General features: G+C 43.3%; 1 protein-coding gene across 1 annotated transcript in view; it reads left to right on the top strand.

The window, feature by feature from the left end:
* The first annotated feature begins 3,174 nt into the window (after positions 1 to 3,174).
* The window catches only part of LOC135368618 (SH2 domain-containing protein 4A-like), a 47,796-nt gene continuing 44,970 nt past the window's right edge, over positions 3,175 to 6,000 (top strand). Inside the window, exon 1 of the mRNA XM_064602017.1 lies at positions 3,175 to 3,347. The gene's annotated coding sequence lies outside the window, so the exon portion shown is untranslated. The remainder of the gene's footprint in view (positions 3,348 to 6,000) is intronic.

The raw sequence follows: 6,000 nt of genomic DNA, 5'->3' as shown, positions 1-6,000 counted from the left end.
CGTCACTTTTCAAGAGTTTTACCCATACTGTTTGCCACTCTTTGATCGTGATTTATCTAGTTTTTGTTTTTCTTTCCTTTTTTTAATAGCATGCGGACCTTTCGTTTTCACTTGATCAACTTTCATACCCCCCCCCCCCATGCTTTCAGAGGTGTCTTACGACACCCTGACGGGAGGCATCACGTGCCACGTGACCTTCTGACGCCATCCGCTCAAACGTTGCCTGCCTGCGTACTGCTGATGAGGCCCAAGAAGGCCGAAACAGCTGTCCAGTACTGGCATGGCAACGTTTGACTTACAACCCCCCCCCCCCCGTTATAGTTGCATAAGTATGAGCTCCCGTTACCCTTTATATTACCCCTGTCAGACGGGCGCACTTACGGCCTTAACGGTTACGGTCTTAAGTGGATACGGTAATTAAATTCTTGCCAGATGGTCTGTCATACGGCTTTTGCGATAAAACTAAGATGTAAGGGCAACGGAGCTCCCGCAAGAGAGTTTACGGCCGTTCCCCCGAAACTGTCGAAGTCTCGTTACCAAACTCCGTGAACAAGATGGCGCAGATTTCCTTCAATTCGAAATAAAATGTTATTTTGAGACGTAATGTTCTGCGAACTTTTTTCGTGCTCAACGCCTTGAGTTTTTCTGGTGAATATTTGCCCTTGCTTCTCGTTATATCTCGTCAGTTCGTAGTGATACCCTCGAACCACTGACTGCACTCCGTGTCGTCTGCATCCAAAACTGTGCGCGCACAACAAAGCATCGAAATTACTTCAAAACTAATATCGTTTGCTGTTTCTCAAATTGGCTAAGTGCAAACCAAACGTTGTTTCCGAGTACCCAAAGTGAGAACAAATGTGATTTAACTACATTTCATTCAACGTTCGCAGATGTGTTTATCGGCGTAGACATCACCGGCAAAACTCCTTCACGGAGCTACGACCTTTTCTTAATGCCGTAGCCGTATGTGTGCCCGTCCGGTAGAGGTATAAGGGTTGATAGCATTTGATGACATTGGCCATGAATGCTACATTGTTTTATACAAAGTTTTCACCATATCACACCAAGTTTGATGTCTGAATTGCTATGACTTGTTGCATTTAATCTAACAGTTCTACTCTTACCTAGTCACACCAGTCACCGCCGTTTTGGTGCACTATAGCCTTATAGTTGCCAGTGAGGCATAAAAACGCCGGTCATCATCAACATCATATAATCTAGTGTACACAAAGTACGAGGGTGTGTACCGTATTGTCATTTTTTTGTCTGCCTCTTTTGCTTCACGAGGGCCACAAAACCGTGCATTACAGCCCAGCAGTTAACGTTATCTCATTCTCGGTACGTTTTATCTGTCGACCTGTTTGCAGTCCATAGCATGAACCACGTGTCATTTTGTCTGCGACGGTACTCGACGCTTAGTTCACACCCGCCATATATATAAAACCTCCCGGAATGGTCCTATTGCGCAACCACTTTCCATTCCCTTTGTTCCATGCTGCTGTATACGTGCAAAGAATGAACGCGTCGTAGATTACGTGTACTCTCCTTATACATTCAAATCCTGTTCAAGATCAACGTACTAAACACGCTTGTATATCTCAGGAAATCTGTTTTCAGCGGAATGATTGGCCGTGAGATTATGAGGTGGAAAAAGGGTTTTCTCGGTACGAAATGCTTTTCTACCTACACAGCTTCGTGTCTTCCTATGTTTTTTTAGTTAATGTTGTCGTTGCGATGCGGTTGCCTTGTTGACGAGCGCTTTCAACTTCGCGGAATCGTTGGACGTGTCAGCACCTGAGAAGATCGGCTACGTAGCAGAGCTGTGCTAGAGTTTAGCTTGAAGGCTGGTTTCATTGGAAAGTAATTTCAAAGAAGTGTAGATCCAATAGATAGCTTGACCCTTTATAAACTTTTCGCAAAAGCCAGTTCATGCACCTGGTGATAAGAAGTTTGAAGCGTAATGGCCGTTACGGCGCGGACCTCTTGACTTGCAAATAAAACATTGCATAATTATACCGCGCGATAATGCGTATCATATTGTCCTTAAGTATCTATCGTACTGTCCTGTTTGTCGTACTGTAATTGTCCGCCTTTCGTACCAACCCAGTGTTGCAGGTTATTGTCCCCACTCTTATCGAACAATGTACGCTGTACATTATAGGGTGGGTCATCAGACAGTTTTAGCAAACCGTTGGTTAGGTTATCATGCCTATCGGAACGAATTGCAGCCGTGCATGACACAGTATCTTATCCACAGATTGGTTCCGGTTGATACGGTTCGACGCAAACCACGTTATCAACTGTTTGCTAAATCTCGCTAACGTCGGTGAAGAAAAAAGGAAGCGCCAGACGAATATGTCAGCCCCTTTGGCGGACAAACTCTTCGGAAATATCTTGTTCGCACTGCAGATGAATGTCAGATACGGATGGCAGAGATATCACAGGAAATAAAAAATATTTCTGCAATATTATCCCGCAATCTGAATGGTGTACTATACGACTTGTTTGCTTTATCCTATTTTCCCTCGTTAAGTTGGCCTTAGTGACCTTAGTAGACCTTAGTGATGATTTTATGATGATGAGATAGGGCATTTTGATGATGAGATGATCAGTAGTAGATGACGCGACCCACTGTTGGGTAAAATTGCACTTGGGGTGATAGTTTTTTTCGTTGTTTCTTTCCTTTCTTTTTTTCGATGTGCAAGCACGGTGAGGTGGACAAACTTGGAAAAAGGGGAGGGAGGGAGGAGAGGCTTCGTCTTGCTCCCGTGGTGCTTCTGTTATACTTTTTGTTTTTTTGTTACCTATGATAATCCCTTCCCACGGGCACCACGGTGTCTACTCTGCCATCCTCCCCGCACCCCAAATAATTCTCGATTTGGCTTTTTTTTTTCTTTTGTGTCCACGTCTGAATGTGTCCACGTCTTCCGTTCGTTCGACAGTTTCGTAGAGTTCCCGCACGTTTGAATCTAGATGGAATCCATCTACTCGCAACGAAATAGCGAAGAAATCATGCGCGCCTTTTGGCAGCGAATTCCCCGTACAAATTTTCGCGCTCCTTCTCCTTTTGCGGTCTTACACGGGCACCTCTGCGCATGCTCCATCTCTCCTTCGGTATTTCCTCTCCCTCACGTGTGATTCAATGATGACGCGTAGTTGGCTCTTTTTCTTTGTGCCTTCCTGATATTCTCACATGCTCGACTCTCCTCGTCGTGCATGCAGCGTCGTCTGCCTATTTTGGATTTCTGAACGCGTGCGCTCGCTCGCGTGTGTGTTCGCTCCAGGGGCGACAACTTCTGAGCTCGTACTTTCGACGCTCTGGCGGCTCTGCTGGATAACCTCTCAAGGTATGGACGTATGTTGTTGCCTCCGTGCGGTCTCCGAAGACAGAAAAAAGGCAAGAAACTGCAAAGCGCGCTGAATAGCTTCAGAGCACCGGCTGGCTTATATAAATTTAAGATCCGTTCTTTGTTTTGCGTACTGCTTTGAGAGTCGTCTGTTCCAGTTTCGGCACACGAAGAGCACGTAGTGTTTTCGTTCTTTTTTTTTTTTTTTTTCTTAGGCGAATATATTTTCAAGCGATCGTTCGATCTGTCGTTCGCGTAGGATTATGAGACGTCCGTTGAGATTGCTCGGCTTTGTGTGAGAAAGAGCTGTGACTTTATTGATACAACGGGACAGCGGCTTCAGTAGCACGTGAAAACTGTTCCTTCAAGGAGTGACAAAAGGGAATGAGTTTTGGTTTAGGTAGTTTTGGTAGTCTTCTTGGTTTGCGACCGACGGTAACGTTACGTACCGCGGCGGGAATGACAACCTCGGCGATATTATTATTTTGTTTTTAAATTTTCCTCCGCAGCTGTAGAACCTCTGAGTTTGTTTTAGTATCATTTGTTTTCTGTTCCCTTTCGCTTACTGTACTGCTACTTTCCACCACCTCTATCGACATGTTACAAATACCAGTCACCTCGAGCACTATATACGCGCTTGTCACACTTCGGATGAGTAGTGTTACAGTTTTAAAACAGAGAAGAAGCAAATCGCGAAATGTCAGAACAAACCGAAACAGTGCAACCCCCCAGTTTTCCAATTTCTCTGTTTCTTTATCTTTTTATTAATGGGCGGTTATATATATATATATATAATGTATAATATATATATATATAGCACCTGGCTCTAGACTGGCCTTTCGCGCCTTGAGATATTTTCCTTGAACACAAGCAAATTGGCAAATAGTCCTTCCAAGCACTGTAGTTGCTCCGCAAATTACGTACTTCACATCCTTGGCTTAAACGAAAAACCACCTACGCGCAGGTGGAACGACCTGCACATAAGACGTCGCGAAGAATGTATAGCGGAAAGAAAATAAATGACCGCTGTAGCGGTACAACAGATGTCGCTGTGCACGTTACGTAAAGCGACAGACGATAAAGCAGTCGACGGGCTCGTTACTGATAGCACTAGGCGTTTATGTCAGCTGCCAAAGTTAGCTGACTTAGCGAGATTCTTTATTATCCATTATGACGCGTGTCGTGCATACCTGCTCTAAACAGTCAGTTCGGTTTAGAATATGATTTCGGATTATAGACGGGCATTCAAGAGCTTACTCTAAGTAAACGGTAAAGCGCGAGGGCAGTTGTGCTTCATAGTTGTTATAATTGATTGATTGATTAATTTTATTTTTATGCACACATTGTATACAGAAATACATAGGGTGGAGGAGACAGAGGGAAACTTCTTTTTATTGATTGATTGGTTTTATTTTTGTACACATTGCGATTGGTAGGGATGTGCGAATATCCTGATATTTCGAATACCGAGATGGATAACTGTGTGCTCTATTCCAATTCTGAATGGAATATGACATTTTGTTCGGTTAATGCGTGATTACCCTTAACTGGCTTATTACTTGGGTCGAAAATTCAAATATGGTCTATATAGCTATCAGTTACGCATATTGTGGCTGGTACAGGTTCGTTACTGATAGCACTATGAAGTTATGTCAGCTGCCAAGTTAGCTAACAGCTCGAAGCTGGTTTTTCCCAGTCGCCTTTGTCACCGACCAGGACAGAGTCCAAGTGGAATCTCCGAGCACCAACTCGTTCTAATGTTGCAATTAATCTTATCTGTGGTTGTTCATTTAGGTTATGCATACTGCTCCCATCTCTCAATGGAATCATTCATGCGTATAGCGATGTTGCAGAACCTATCACCGGTATGTGTAACAAAGTAAGACTCTTTACCGTGAGCAAAAACGTAATGCAAAAGTTGTGTCATTACTTGATGATAGTAATGCATTACTAACCATGAAAAAGTAGTAAATAATGCACTGCACTACTTTACAACATTTTAATGAGTAATGTAACTCAGCACTTTAAAGACCGTGTAATAAGTAACGTAATGCATTACTTTACAAAACTGTAATGGTAATGCGTTACAAAATAAATGTAATTTCCACAGCTCTGAAACTGAGTGAGTGCTTTATAGCATATATGCGGGCGAGCTGGTGGAAGAACTCCATAATGAAGAAAGCCTGAGTTGTTTATTTATTTATCTATGGGCGAAGAAAAAACAACAGACACGACACGAACCGCTCAAATTTGTGCGTCTTCGCCCATAGCTCAAGCTTTCTTCATTATACAGCGAGTTCTGCTTCATACCACGTATACATGCTGTATATCGGCCTGCATGCTGTATCTGTCTTCGATTACATAACTATTCGCTTCGTATTCCTTTCGGTTATAAAATTACTATTCGCACGGCTCGAATAATCGGACGAAGTGAATTATGCGTTCCAGTAACACGGCTATGCTGTGAACGCATACTTCGGACTGCGAACCTTGAATGTTGGCTTTGCTTACAAGATGTCTCGCTTATGTTGCGGCGAATAAGCTTTTCAACGAGCGTAGGAAGAGTACTTGTTCGATAATAAAGCTTTAATGCAAAGTACAAAGAAATGTCTAATTCAATTATTGGCGGCGCATTATTCGTCAGCTGTTCGTT

Source organism: Ornithodoros turicata, chromosome 9 (genome assembly GCF_037126465.1).
Source record: "Ornithodoros turicata isolate Travis chromosome 9, ASM3712646v1, whole genome shotgun sequence".
In the NCBI taxonomy this organism is placed as follows: Eukaryota; Metazoa; Arthropoda; class Arachnida; order Ixodida; family Argasidae; genus Ornithodoros; species Ornithodoros turicata.
Note: the sequence above shows the minus strand (reverse complement) of the source record. Positions and strands in the feature narration are given on the sequence as shown.